This window comes from Sus scrofa, chromosome 1 (assembly GCF_000003025.6).
Source record: "Sus scrofa isolate TJ Tabasco breed Duroc chromosome 1, Sscrofa11.1, whole genome shotgun sequence".
NCBI lineage: Eukaryota > Metazoa > Chordata > Mammalia > Artiodactyla > Suidae > Sus > Sus scrofa.
The window spans coordinates 229,912,302-229,928,387 of record NC_010443.5 but is presented as its reverse complement, the minus strand read 5'-3'; the positions used below and the strand labels follow the sequence as shown (position 1 = coordinate 229,928,387).

At 38.6% G+C, this 16,086-nt stretch overlaps 1 long non-coding RNA gene across 1 annotated transcript in view; it reads left to right on the top strand.

The window, feature by feature from the left end:
* LOC110255742 overlaps positions 1-16,086 on the top strand; it is an 85,181-nt gene that overhangs the window by 27,676 nt on the left and 41,419 nt on the right. The gene's annotated exons all lie outside the window — the stretch shown is intronic.

Here is a 16,086-nt window from a genome sequence, read left to right as displayed (position 1 = left end):
ACTCATTTACGGTCAATCTATGACAAAGGAGGCAAGAAGAATGGAGAAAAGATAGTCTCTTCAGTAAGTGGTGCTGGGAAAACTGGATAGCTACATGGAAAAAAAAATGAGATTAGAACATTTCCTCACACTATATACAAAATAAACTCAAAACAGAGAAAAGACCTAAATGCAAGACTGGAAACTATAGAATTCCTAGGAAAAAACCTAGGTAGAACACTCTTTGACATAAATTGTAATAATATTTTTTGGGATCTGTCTCCTAAGACAAAAGAAATAAAAGCAAAAATTAACAAATGGAGCCTAATTTTACTTAAAAACTTTTGTACAAACCTTAGACAAAATGAAATGGGAGAAAATATTTGCAAATGATATGACTGGTAAGGAGTTAATATCAAAAAAGTTAATTTTGGAGTTAATATCCAAAAATATACAAATATCTCATACAACTTAGTATTAAGCAAACAACTTGCTCAAAAAATAAGCAGAAGACCTGTTAGATATTTTTCTGAAGAAGTTAAACAGATGGGCAACATGTACATGAAAAGACACTTAACATTGTTAATCATCAGAGAAATGAAACTCAAAACCACAATGAGATATTAACTCACATCTGTCAAAATGGCTGTTCTCAGCAAAACTACAGCTAGCAAATACTGGTGATGATGTGGAGAAAAGGTAACCCTGGTATGTGGTTGCTGGGAATGTAAATTGGTGTGGCCACTGTGAAAACAGTGTGGGGTTTCCTAAAAAAAAAAAACAAACTAAAATAGAACTACTATATTATCCATCAATTCTACTTCTAAGTATAATACAAAGACAATGAAAACACTAGTTTGAAAAGATACGTGCACTCCAGTGTTCATAACAGCATTATTTCAGTTGCCAAGATATGGAAGCATTATAAGTGTCCAATAACAGAGGAATGGATCAAGAAGATGTGGTACACACACACACACACACACACACACACACGCATACACACACACACAGAGGAATACCACTTAGCCATAAAAAGAAATGAAGATTTTACCATTTGCAAGAACATGGATGGAACAGGAGTGTATTATGCTTAGTAATTTAAATCAGATAAAGATAAATATTGTATATTATTTCTTATATATGGAATCTAAAAAAACAAACTAGGAAATATAACAGATACAGAGGACAAACTAGTCATTACCAGTAGGGAGAGTGAAAGGGGGAGAGAAAAGATGGAGGATTAAGAGGTACAGAATACAAGGTATAAAATAAATACATTGGATATTGTACAGCATAGGGAATATACCCAATATTTTATAATAACTATAAATGGAGTAGAAGCTGTAAAAATTTGCATCACTAAGTTGTACACCTGAAACTAATGTAATATTGCTAATCAGCTTCTCCTCAATAAAAAAAATTTACGTGAACAGAATGGGTCTAATTGAAAAATTGAAAGAACAGATTAAAGTTTAAGATTTGACTAGTACAGATTTTTTTTCTTTCAACATCAACTTCACTGAGGTACACTGACATTAAAAAATGCACAAATTTTAAATGCATAGTTGACTAAGTTTTGACATGTTTGTGTGCCGGTGTAGCTAGTACCATGGTTGACATACAGAACATTTCCATCACCCCAAAAAGTTTGCTTGTGCCCATTTGAACTTTCTCTTTCTCCAGGTAACTACTGATTTGATTTCTTCTTCTTTTTTTTTTTTTTTTTTTTTTGTTCTTTTAGGGCTGCACTTGCGGCATATGAAGTTTCCCAGGCTAGGGGGTCAAATCATAGCTGCTGTTGCTGGCCTATGCCACAGTCACAGCAATGCCAGATCTGAGCCGGAAATGCTGGATCCTTAACCCACTGAACAAGGCCAGGGATTGAACCTGGATTCTCAGGGATACTAGTCAGATTCGTTTCTGCTGAGCCACTATGGGAACTCCTGATTTCTATCATCATAGATGTGTCTTTTCTGGAACTATCCTGCAAATGAACCTTACGAATAAATGATGTCTGGCTTGTTTTGCTCAATTCTCATTTGAGAGTCATCATTTTTGTTATATATAACACTAGTATCAGTAGCAGAACCTTTTTTAAAAAAAGTGTTTCATTCTGTCAAAATGATCTTATACACACGTGATAAATCAATATTATGTATACTTTGAAACATGTTTTTATTTATTTTTTTAACATAGACCAACTCCTAGGTTGAGAATACTGCTAAATGCTGACCTATTTGAGTAGTTACGAGTATTTTGTAATTGTGGGGGCTGTGTGGGGAAGCGGTGAGATCGTGGCCATAATGATAGCCCTGTCACTCACCCTATCACTCATTTGAAATCTGAGCAAGTTCTATAGGGCTGGCTTTCTCCATTTGTACTAGCCTTTGCTACACTAGCCTCCTACACCCACTATGGGACTGACACACTCGTCTGGGGTATGGTCACTGAGCTGTGGAGCCAGCAGAGGGAGCAGGAGTCAACAAAAATGAAAGAACTTTGTCAGCACCTTGAACCAGCCTCTGTGATTCGCCATCTTCGGCACAGGCCTGTTCTAGAGCTCAGCAAGATCTGTGGTGCACCAGTTTTTAAAGTGACTTATGGCTCTGGATATGATTTCTTAACGGTATTTCTCTGACTAGGTGAGATTGTAGTTTTTATAAAAAATTTTAAATATAAGAGATTTTATTGCAAATGCAAGGGGGCTAAACAAATAAGAGACCTCTGTGTGATTTTACAAGCAAATAAGATTCTCATTTAAAACTTATGTAAAGTAACATCTAAAACACTATAATTTAATGATTGTTATCCTAAAGAATTGTAAAAAAAAATGTTAAAAGTAGACTCTTCAGAGTTTACTCTTCAAGGAAAAAAAGAAACAAAAAAATTTGATAGAGTCAGAAATAGAGTACATAAAATTCTCAAAAATAAAATATTTTATAGCATACCATTGTCTGAAAATAGTATTGAGTTTTGTTTGTTTTTGCTTCTTAGGGCCGCAATGTGGCATATGGAAATTCCAGGCTAGGGGTCGAATCAGAGCTATAGCTGCTGGCCTACTCCACAACTACAGCAATGCGGGATCCAAACCAGATGTGCGACCTACACCACAGCTCATGACAATGCCAGATCATTAAACTCACTGAGTAAGGCCAGGGATCGAACCCGAGTCCTCATGGATACTAGTCAGGTTCAATACCGCTGGGCTGCAATGGGAACTCAGTATTGAGTTTTTAAAAGCAGTTAGCGTATTTCACTCTGAGGCCACATCTGCATAAGTGCAGTTAAATGCACACTTCATGCTATGAAATTCCCTTCATGTACCATGTCTGCACCTTCAGCTCAGAATTGTTTCTCCTCTTTTCACTTTGCTTCTATAAACATAACTGATGATGCATGTAATATTTATAGTCTTGGGAATTCCCTTCGTGGCTCAGCAGTTAACAAACCTGACTAGGATCCATGAGGTTTTGGGTTTGATCCCTGGCCTTGCTCAGTGGGTTAAGGATTTGGCGTTGCCATGAGCTGTGGTGTAAGTCGCAGACGTGGCTTGGATCCTGCATTGCTGTGGCTGTGGAGTAGGCTGGCAGCCATAGCTCCAATTTGACCCCTAGCCTGGGAACTTCCACATGCTGCAGGTGCAGCCCTAAAATAAAATAAAATAAAATAAAATAAAAGCAAATAAAAATAAAAAATATATAGTCTTATTTTTGCTTACCAAATTCTTCTCATCATAATATTGAACAACCCCAAATCAGAGAGGGGAATTAGGTTGGACATGGGTTGCTGGGAAATATTCTGCAGGCTTTTGAACACCCCACCCATCTCTCCTACTACAAAAATTGTTTTGAAGTAACTTCTTTGTTGAAGACTTTTGTAATGTTCAAATGAACTCTTTAATATGACACTTATGATTAAGAAAGTTAAATATGTGATAACTGGCATTTTTCAGGTAAAATTAGGACACTACCAAAAAGGGCAAGTTATAAAAAGCAAACTCTTGCTGAGACTCTTAGGAGAAGCAGAAGAAAGGGGGTGAGAGTGAGAAGGAAGTGAAGTGAAGGGTGGAAATTAAGGGAGACCTGTGTAGTTATAGAGACATCCTTTATCTGTCTGGTATCTGAAAACCTCCTTTCACTTGTTGAAAAGCTATCTGGTGAACCTCTGTAGAAAAGAGGAATCTGATGTTATTTTAACTAGCCCATACCACAGGGAAAGGAGGAAGCATCCCAACTATTTTTATTAGGCCAGTATAACACTGATCTAAAGACCTGACCAAGAGGGCACAAGAAAGAAAACCAGACTAACCTCACTTAAAATCATTGATGCAAAATCCTAATTAAAACACTAGCAAAATAGATTCCAAAAGTACATTATGAGAAAATACACCATGGCTAAAGAAGTTTATTCTAAATGTTAAGGGATAGTTTAATATTAGGAAGTCTATAAAAAACTTAATCACATTCAAATGCAGAGAAGGGTGTGATAGAAAACAGGCTGGGTGGTTTTAAGACAGAACTGCAGGGTCGGAAAGCAGGTCAGTGGTTGCCAGGGGATGCGGTTGGGGAATGCTTCACTAGAAAGGAGCAACACAAGGGAATTTTGGGGGTGTTGGAACCATTTTGTTTCTCGATTATAGTGGTGGATACATGCCTGTTTGCATTTTTCTGTAGAACATTACATCAAAAATGAATTTTATTGTATGTAAAAACAAATATTTAAAAAATAAATTAAAAATAAAACCAGAAAAAATCCTACTGTAACATAGCCAGTAAAGCCAGTGATTGACTAGTTAAGAAGGTGAAATGACTGTAATACATCCAGTTTTCTGAACTGTGAGGTGGAGCTAATACAGATACCTCCTCCCTAGCGTTATGATATTCTGTTTTACACAACATCTGGCACGGAGTAAATTCTCAATAAATATTAACCGTTATTAGTAGTAAATTGTAGTCATGAAGCACACAAACCCTGGAGCAAAATGCCTGGGTTCAAGTTCTGCTTCACTCACTTCCTAGTGGTGTGGTCTTAGGTAAGTCATTTTACTTCTGCTCCTCTGATTTCTCTTATTTAAAAATGTGGATAGGGGAGTTCCCGTCGTGGTGCAGTGGTTAATGAATCCGACTAGGAACCATGAGGTTGCGGGTTCGATCCCTGCCCTTGCTCAGTGGGTTAACGATCCGGCGTTGCTGTGAGCTGTGGTGTAGGTTGCAGACGCAGCTCAGATCTTGCATTGCTGTGGCTCTGGTGTAGGCCAGCAGCTACTGCTCCGGTTCGACCCCTAGCCTGGGAACCTCCATATGCCGCGGGAGGGGCCCTAGAAATGGCAAAAAGACAAAAAAAAAAAAAAGTGGATAAACATGATGGAAGGTAATAGGAGCAAAAGAATGTGTGTGTGTATATATATATCACTATATATATGACTGGGTCACTTTGCTGTACAGCAGAAATTGACAGAAAATTGTAAATCAACTATTAGTAAAAAAACTTTTTTAAAATGTGGATAATGACAGTACCACCTCAGAGGGTTTACTGTGAGGGTTAACTGAGTTAATCATGATACAGTGCCTGGAACAGGGCCTGGCGCTGCACTGTAAAGGGAGAAACACTCAAAGCTCCTGTGAGTTCAGAAGGAAAATGAAGAGAGCTGGGTATGGTTGCATGAGTGTGTGCGTGTGTGCGTGTGTGTGTGTGTGTGTGTGTGTGTGTGTAGCAGTCGTTGGTCTTGGCCTTGGTTTTATCTAAGTGAATTGTACAAATAGAGTGAATGGAAAAAAGGGCAAGAAGAGGCAGGTCTTAAAAATTTCTCAGGTAGGCCTTTCAAGAACAGTTTCCGCCTGTGGCAGAGACTGGGTATAGGGCCTGGATAGAAACAGATCTTGATTCTCCAGAGACCAAGGAAGTTAAGACAAAGAAGATAACTTGCAACATTAGTATGGTGTCAAAGGCAGGGTGAAATTTTCATTAAAGGAATGTGAAAGTTTCAAAGCAAAGTGGGTCATGAGAAAAGAACTGGAGAGACCCAGAGTCTCTGTTTAATGAAATGAACCTCTTCTGCAGCTAATTGAATAAAGAGGGAGGTTTCTTTGTGTTTGCATGACTGCAGTTATTGCGCTAGCCTCTCCAGATAACTCCAGCAAATGCATTGCCTGTGTCCACCACAGAAGTGAGAGAGGACTGGTCAGCAAATACCAGTGACTCTGAGTTGACACCCTTTCCTTGGTGGCTGGTAGTGGTCACATGGAGCTGGTGAGCCCCCCGGCCCCTTCTTGGATCTTTATCACTGACCTCATTTCTAAGGATCGCATAAGTCCTCAGAATATGGGGGAAAGAATACTGTTTAGTGAATTGAGAAAATTTTTTATCAGTGTGTAAGTGAAAAATGTAGAATAGGAAACTCTGTAACTGGACCTAATTTGGTCAAACAAATGCACTGACAAATGACTGGAATGAAACACTTTTAAATGGTAAAGGATAGTTGTCTCTTGGTGAGGATTATAAACACCATGCTTTTCTTTATATTTTATATCTTTAGCATTTTCAGTAATGAAAATGTTTTACTTTTGTGATTAGAAAAAAAGAAATAACAATTAGCTTGAAAGAAAAGTTTCCTTTCCAAGTTCACAGCCGCACATGTTGTTCAGCAGCACATGTTTTTTTGCCATTTAGTATGTAAAGGGCAATAGACACTTTAATTGCTGGCTGCATTCTCTAACCTCTAGATGAAGCTCACAGCTTCTCAATCTTATTTCAGTTCCAAGAAGGAGAATCTCTGATGTAGGTCTAAGACATAGTGGGGTCCTCAGAAACTCAGCATGAGCCATAGTGGTTGGAGCTTGAGTGGGAGTGATATAGGCATTCAAAGCTCTTTCTCTCCGTGATATGCTTCTTTTGGACCATTTTCTGTCACTCCTCTTGCTTTCCTCTCTCAGCTGCTGTAAAAAGATGGTGTTTATAATAGTTAATTAGGGCTTCCATAACAAAGTACCACAGGCTAGGTGGCTTAACAACTGAAATTTTATTTTCTCACAATTCTGGAGGCTGGAAGTCTGAGATCCAGGTGTCAGCAGGATGTTTCTTCTGAGGCCTCTTTCCCTGGCTTGCAGGTGGTTGGCTTCTCTCTCTATCTTCACATGGTCTTTCTTCTGTGTGCATGTCCTAATTTGCTCTTCTTTTAAGAATACTAGTCATATTGGATCTGGGCCAATCCTAATGACCTCATTTTACTTTAATTACCTATTTAAAGGTCCTATGTCCAAAACCCAGTCACATTCTGAGGTACTGACTGTTAGGACTACCACATAAGTGTTGGAGGGACAAAACTCAGCCCGTAAAAGGGTTCAAATTGTTTCTTTCTTAGGAGACCATGTCTCTGCTTATTGAGTCAGGAAAGAACCAATGTAGGGCTTAAGGAAGGAAAAAAAATAGGAGAAGCAGCTGCTTAAATTTCCTAGATTTATTAAAGCCCACCAGATTAAGAAACTAGAGAAGAATTTGATTTATCTGAGCCCAAATCTGTATTTGTCCAGAGTCTATTCTGGACACATAACCCTCTTAGATCTGTGACCACATTGAGGCTATTTCAGGTTTTGAAATCTTGGTTGTCTCTTCCTTGGGGACATAACTAATATATCGAGTTGAATTTATCACCACATTATTGGATGTTTCTATAAAGAAAAGCAAATTTGAGAACAGATGTGTTGGAATCATATTCAGTAAATGAATGGGTATCAAGAGGTGGAATGGTATAAGAGTGTTCCACTCTAGTAATATTACCTCCAGGGTTCGGTCTATATTGCCACTCTCTACAAAAAATGAGAAGAAGCATTCTAAGCATCTCATGTGGAATTTTAAGGCAATGAAATGAAATGAAAGAGATTATCCCTCTGCCTAAGGAATAAACAAACGTCCGTAGAAAGTATTCCGACTGCTTCTCAGTCACAAAGATGAACCCCGAAAGTTTTGCAGTATGGAACTGATTTCCTTGACCTGTGGAAGAGACAGCTCAGGTCTATGAATTTTGCCTTTGCCCAACCAGTAGATGGTGCCATTTTTCTAGGAAATTGAGCCAGATTCATTTTTTGAACTGCCTTCAGTATGCTATGTGGGTAGTGTGCTCACAGCATATTTCTTCGAGTGCTTATGTATAACCAGTTTCTGTTCTAGAAATTTTTGGTCGTCTTAACTGGAGTTAAACAAACTGAAATCTTCAAGCTTCTTGGTTTAAGTTAAAACTTTTATTTTTCAAACATGGGGATAATTAGAAAAAAAAATCTTCTTACAGATATGTATTTTGGGATTTTATGCTTTCTTCTTCTCCTGCACCTCCCAGCCTCTTTCCCACTCATCTTGCTCCAATATACTAGGCAGCACTATCTCTTCTTATCTTGCCTTTTGAAAGATCTGCTCACTGCCTGGTTGGTTTACTTAATTCACTAGTAAAAATTTTGTCTTTTGAGGAATGAATAGTTCTGAATATGTAGCTAGGATTTATCTTTTTAACTATTACCACTTTTATTCAAAAATTTTAATGAAAAATTTCAAACATACAGAATATCTTAAAGACCAGTGTAATAGGTATCATAAAGCATATCCAGTACTTAGCTTCAGCAATTACTAACATGACAGATTCAACCATTATTAACATAGTTCCATTTTTCTTAATGTACAAAAGTATATACTAAGAAGTTGGTTGCAGACATTGACACATCAGCCCTAAATATTCAGCATGTAACTCCTAAGACTATTCTTCTAACTGCTAATCACACCTAAGAAATATAATTATACTTAAGAAAATTGACAATAATAATTTCTAAGATTACCTAGTACCTAGTCCCTATTCAACTTTCCCTGTTTATTCCCTGTATATCTTTTGTAACAAGTTTTGTTCAACTGGATCCAATCAAGGCTCATACATTGCAATTGGCCATTTTGTTTGTTTAGTCTCTTTTAGTCATTCCATCCTTCTACTTCAGACAATACTTTTTTTTTTAACAGACTAGGCCTATTGTCATTTAGAATGTCCCACATTCTGTATTTGTCTGATTGTTTCTCCATTGAGTTGTTTCTAACCTGCTTCCCTTAGAAATCAAAGCCTGAGGGAAAGAATTTTATGCTTAAAATTTATTAGGAAGTGCAACTTAAGGGAGCAGTAGTGGATGGGACATAAGGCAGCTGAGGAGGGTAAATCAATTTGAAGATGTGTTGCTAAACTGCCCACTACCTGGTGTCAAGCATGATGACTACTTTATCTTGTGGAATCATTTGAGAGAGCATGTAAATGATTATTTCTCAAGATAATCTGTCTGGAGGAGAAAGGATGAAGAACTTACCCACTGGCTTTCATATTCCACTGATGCAATATTTATGTTTACCCTATGGCGTGGGTTTTTGTTTTTGTTTTTGTTTTTCCTTTTTACAGTCACACCTGCAGTGTATGGCAGTTCCTAGGCTAGGGGTCAAATCAGAGCTGCAGCAACTGGCCCACACCACAGCCATAACCACACCAGATCTGAGGTGTGTCTGTGACCTATGCCATAGCTTGTGACAATGCTGGATCCTTAACCCACTGAGCAAGGCCAGGGATCAAACCCATATCCTCACATACGCTATGTTGGTTCTTAACCCAGTGAGCCACAATGGGAGCTCCTCCCATTGAACGTTAAGTCCTTCCTCCTTCCAGTTTGTGAGTAAGCCCAGAGCTGGTTGTCGGAGTTTCAAACCTCTCCCTACCTGGAAGCCCTGGGATGAGAAGCTGCACTTTGAGGTGGTGCCCATATAGAGCTTATCAGAGCCCAGGCCTGAGTTAGTCTCTGCAACGATGGCTGAAACAAAACAAAATGGCCCTGGAGACAGCTGAGGCCAAGAGGATCTGAAGTGGTGCAGAGTAGTATTTGACAGAGTTTCTTTTAATTAGTTCCTCTATCCTCTGTAATTTCTGTAAACTGGAAGTCAGATCTAAAAGCTTGATGAGACTCATAAGTGATGTTCTTCATATTGCATCACATCAGAAGATACAAAATGGCAGATTATCCCACATCAGTGATGCACTAGATCTCTTCATTGTAAAGATCTGTCTTCCCTTCTGCAATTAGCAAGCATTCTGTGGGGTGGTATATGACACTGTCTTTTCCCTAGCAATCTTTTATGGGTTTTTTTTGGATATTGTGTTATATGAACTATTTATGAATTTCGGATATTAACCCCTTATCATATCATTTGCAAATATTTTCTCACATTCAGTAAGATATCTTTTCATTTTGTGAGTGGTTTCCTTTGCTATACAAAAGCTTTAAGTTTAATTAGTCCCATTTGTTTATTTTTGCTTTTATTTTTTTCCCTCAGAAGACAAATCCCCCAAAAAATAATGCTATGATTTATGTCAAAGGATGTTCTGTCTGTGTTCTCTTCTAGGAGTTTTATGGTTTCACGGTTTATATTTAAGTCTTTAATCCACTTTGAGTTTATTTTTGTATATGATGTTAGGAAATGTTCCAATCTCATTCTTTTCCATGTAGCTGTAGTTCTCCTAGCACCACTTATTGCAGAGCCTGTCTTTTCTTCATTGTATATTCTTACCTCCCTTGTCACAGATTAATTGACCATATGCATGGGTTTATTTCTGGGCTTTCTATCCTGTTCCATTGATCTGTGTGTCTGTCTTTATGACAGTACCATAGTGTTTTGATGACTATGTCAAACTTTATTCTGCAACTTTACTGAATTAATTTATGAGTTCTAACAGTATTTTTGGTGGAGACTTTGGGGTTTTTTATGTATAGTATTTTGTCATCTGCAAATACTGATAGTTTTACTTCTTCCCTTCTAATTTGGATGCCTTTTATTTCTTTTTCTTGTTTGTAGGGAGTGTTTTTTGACATATTCAATTTCATTTATAATTATTGGTCTGTTCATTTGGTCTGTTTTCTTCTTGATTCAGTTTTGGCAGACTGTAAGATTCTAGAAAGTTGTCCATTTCTTCCAGATTGTCAAATTTGTTGGCATATAGTTGTTCATAGTATTCTCTTATGGTTTTTTGTATTTCTACAGTATCCATTGTGATTTCCCCTTTTTCATTTCTAATTTTATTTGGGTTCTTTCTCTTCTTAGTGAGTCTAGCCAGGGGTTTGTCAATTTTGTTTACCTTTCAAAGAACCAGCTCTTGGTTTTATTAATTTTCTCTATTGTTTTTTGAATCTCTGTTTTATTGATTTCCTCTTTGATCTTTATAATTTCCTTCCTTCTGCCGACTTTAGGTCTTTTTTGTTCTTCTTTTTCTAATTCATTTAGGTGGTGGGTTAAGTTGTCAATTTGAAATCTTTCTTCTTTTTTGAGGAAGACCTGTATTGCTATGAATTTCCCTCTGAGCACTACTTTTGTGGCATCCCATAGATTTTGAGGCGTTGTGTTTTCATTATCATTTGTCTTGGGGTATTTGTTAATTTCCTTCTTGATTTCCTCATTGATTCGTTGGTTTTTTAGTAGCATGTTGTTTAGTCTCCATGTAGTATGTTTTTTCTCATTTCTTTTCCTGTGGTTGATTTCTAGTTTCCTACCATTGTGGTCAGAGAAGATACTTGAAATAATTTCTATGCTCCTAAATTTGTTGAGGTTAGCTTTGTGCCCCTATATGTGATCAATTCTTGAGAATGTTCCATGTGTACTTGAGAAGAATGTCTATTCTGATTTTTTTGGATGTAGTGTCCTGAAGATGTCAATTAAGTCTAACTTTTCTATTGTTTCTTTTAGGATCTCTGTTGCTTTATTGGTTTTCTGTCTAGAGGATCTGTCCATTGATGTAAGTGGGGTATTTAAGTCTCCTACTATGATTATATTCGCATCAATTTCTCCCTTTATGTCTGTTAATATTTGTTGTATGTATCTGTGTGCCCCTGTATTGGGGCATATATGTTGACGATAGTAATATCCTCTTCTCAAATGGATCCCTTAATCATTAAATAGTGTCCTTCTTTGTCTTTCTTTATGGCTTTCATTTTAAAGTCTAGTTTGTCTGATATGAGTGTTGCAACTCCTGCTTTCCTGTCATGTCCATTGGCATGAAATATTTTTTCCACCCCCTCACTTTCAATCTATATATGTCCTTTGTCCTCAGGTGAGTTTCTTGTAGGCAGCAGATTGAAGGTTTTTGCTTTTTTATCCACTCAGCCACTCTGTGTCTTTTGATTGGAGCATTCAGTCCATTGACATTTAAGGTGATAATTGATAGATGATTATTGATTGCCTTTTTAAACCTTGTTTTTCAATTGATTCTGTGATTCTCCATTCTTTCTTTCTTTTTTTGGTTGGATGGTCTCCAATTATTTTCTGCTTGAGAGTTTTTCTTTTCATTTTTTTGTGAATGTAATGTTTGGTTTTGATTTGTGGTTGCCCTGTTTTTAAAGTATGTTAACTCCTTCCTATAATTGTATGTTTTAGCCTGATAGTCCTGTAGGTTCAAACACTTCATTACCATACTAAAATTAAAAAAAAATTAAGAAGCTATTTATTTCCTTACTTCCCTTGCCCACATTTTATGATTTTGATGACTCTTTTTTTTTTCCTTTTTAATTTTATTTTGTTTGAAGCATGTTCATGATTAAATGTGTATGCTGGCTTATTTGAGTGACTGCTCTCTGATCGTGGTTTCCTCCATCCTAGTTCTTCCTCTCTCTCTCTCTTTTTTTAATTTGAGAAGCCCTTTCAATATTTCTTTTAGAATGGGTTTTGTATTGCTGTATTCTTTTAGCTTTTGTTTATTGGAAAAAATTTTTATTTCCCCTTCTATTTTAAATGATGTTCTTGTTGGATAGAGTATTCTAGGTTGAAATTTTTTTCCTTTCAGTGCTTTAAATATCTCTTGCCATTCCCTTCTGGCCTGTAGAATTTATGTAGAGAAATGAGCTGATAGCCTTATGGGGGTTCCCTTATAAGTGACATTTTGCTTTTCTCTTGCTGCCTTTAGGATCCTCTCTTTATCATTAACTATTGCCATTTTTATTATAATGTGTCTTGGTGTGGGTCTATTTGGGTTCAACTTGTTTGGGGCCCTCTGTGCTTCCTGTATCTTGAAATCAGTATCCTTTAGATTTGGAAAGTTTCCAGTGATGATTTCTCCAAATATATTTTCCATCCCCTTATCTTTTTCTACTCCTTCTGGAATTCCTATTATGTGTAGATTGGCCCGCTTTATATTAGCCCGTAGATCTCTTATATTGCTTTCATGTTTTTTTCATTTGGTTTTCTGTCTGCTGTCCTGTTTGGGTGATTTCCATTATTCTATCTTCCACTTCACTAATTCATTCTTCTGCATTATTCATTCTGGTTTTTACTGCCCTTAGCTCAGTTTGTATCCCTGCAAATGAATGTTCTAGTTTTTCTTGGCTCCTCCTTATATTTTCTAGTTCCTTTCTTAGGGAGTCTGCATTACTGTTCATATCTTCTCTTAATTCCTTCAGTATTTTCAGTATCTCCCTTTTGAACTTCAAGTCTGTCAGACTGCAGAGTTCTGTTTCATTGTTGACTGCTTTAGGTGAGTTCTCCTATTGGTTTAACTGGGAATGGTTTTTGAGTCTCTTCATCTTGCTTGTTATTTTCTTTTCTTGGTCTAGGTGTACTCCCCGTGGCTGGGCAGGGTTTGCCCTGTCACTGCTGTGGAGTGTTTCCCAAGGGCTGGTGGTGTTGGCCCGTTTTTTTTGAGGCTGTGGGGCATTTCCCAAGAGTGGGCAGGGCTAGCAGGGTCACTCTGAAGCAAAGGAGGACTTCCCAAGGGCAGGTGGGACTGGCAGGTATGCACTGCAATGAATGCAGACTTCCCATGGCCAGACAGAGCTTGCTGTGGTGTTTCTGGGCTGTGGGGCTTTTCCAGGGGGCTGGTGGTGCTGCGTGCTGCTCCATGGGGGTGTAGCCAGGGTGGGGAAAGCTCCTGAGGTGGTCAGATTCCCGCAAGTGGTGAGGCCAGCCCTCTGGGATGGCAAGTGGCCTCAGGTCAGGCATGCTCGTGGAGTAGGGGGAGGGGGGATGCACTGGGAAGTACTGCTCTCTGCTAGCTGGCAGGCAAGCATGCTTGCTGGGGCACAAGGAGTATTCTATGGTGGCCCACCCCTCCTCCTCTCCCCTCCCCAACACTCATGCCTTGTCTCTCCTGTGGGTCCAGCTCTTCTCCCAGGTTCCCTCTGTTGTGGCTTTCCACTCCCCAGCCCTTAGCTAGTGCTCCCTCCACCTCAAAGCACCCATTCCTAATCCCTCAGGCTGTCTCAGCACCCCCAACCTGACCAACCACTTGAAAGTCCCCCAGGCTTTTTCCACACTGCCAACCTGACCAATAGCTTCCAAGTCCCCCAGGCTGTCTCTGAGCCACCAACCCCAGCCTGCTCCTGGGGATTAACCTCCGGAGCCGAGGTCTCTGAGCCCAGCCCCCACCTGAGCATCTCCATTTTTGGTGACTATGCCAGTAGTTCAAATGATCTGTTCGGCTCTCACTCTGCTTTTCAGTTCTCAGACCTACTGCTTTGCTCTTCGCAGTGTCTGGAGATTCCTCCGACTCAGTTGATCTTTCCGTCGATTAGGTGACTTTCCAGGGTGTGGGTTCCCTTTCTCCTTCACAATTCCCTTTCTCCTTCACAGTTCCCTTTTGGGTGCACTCATCTGGTCCCGATTCCCCTTCTCTCACTCTCCCCTTTTCTCTTGTTTTACCCAGTTATGTCATGACATTCTTGCCGTTATTGGAAGTTTAAGTTCTTCTGCCAGTGTTTAGTTGCTGTTCTGTGCCAGTCGTTTAACATGTAGATGTGTTTTTTGTGTGTGTTTGTGGGAGAGGGTGAGCACATCCCCCTACTCTTCCACCATCTTGCCTTCCTGTATCCGCTTTTTCTTGTTTGATTGCTATGGCTAGGACTTCCAATCCTATGTTAAGTAGAAGTGATGAGAGTGAGCATCCTTGTCTTGTTTCTGATTTTACAGAAAAAGCCTTGAGTATTTCCTCTTTGGGTATCATGTTAGCTGTAGGTGTGTCATAAAGGGTCTTTATTATGTTAAGATATGTTCCCTCTATACCAACTTTGATGAGTTTTCCCTAGTAATCTTTTTTTTTCCTAGTAATATTTTAATTAATGGTTTTCATATATACTGATTATACTTTTCTCAGTTACTTCACTGAGGGCTGCAAAATGGTGATTTTAAAAATTTCATCTTTTCTTCTACACTTTAGTTGACATAATTCTGTATAGAAGTTTTCCTTTATGTTATGGGAATTAAATATCTTTCCTTTTATGGGGGCAGTTACTTAGTTTTCCCTTTTTAATTTCCAGTTTTCAGAGTAAGTAGTCAAAGTAATAGTCATCTCCAATGGTGTAAAAATTGTTTTTCTTTTGCTTTCTTTAAGAATACACATGCATGGGAGTTCCCGTCGTGGCACAGTGGTTAACGAATCCGACTAGGAACCATAAGGTTGCGGGTTCGGTCCCTGCCCTTGCTCAGTGGGTTAACGATCCGGCGTTGCCGTGAGCTGTGGTGTAGGTTGCAGACGCGGCTCGGATCCCGCGTTGCTGTGGCTCTGGCGTAGGCCGGTGGCTACAGCTCCGATTCAACCCTAGCCTGGAACCTCCATATGCCGCGGAGCGGCCCAAGAAATAGCAACAATAACAACAACAACAACAACAACAAAAAGACAAAAAAGACAAAAAAAAAAAAAAAGAATACACATGCATGGCTTTTCATACATTGACTACTCAATAATTCATTATAGTGATTTTTTGGATGCTAAAATTTTTACAGATTTGACCAGTCAAAACTCTAAGAGCTAGTTACTGTGTTTTATTGCTATGACCTTGTAATACTTTTAGTGAGTGCTTCCTTGCTTTCTGGTAAAACAAGTTATCCCATTATGTACTTTTCCCTGCCCCAGATTTGCTATCAGACCTTTCTCAGAGAAACTCTGGTTCCTTTTCTTGGGAAGTGGTATTTAGAAACCAAGATCCAGGTGCCAGATGGTATGATTGGTACTGGAGTTTCCTTGCTTCCAGACTCTGTCAGGGGATAGAATTAGGAAATATATCTTTAAAAATGAGTTTATAATGATATTTATAATTCAAACTTAACATTACAGAC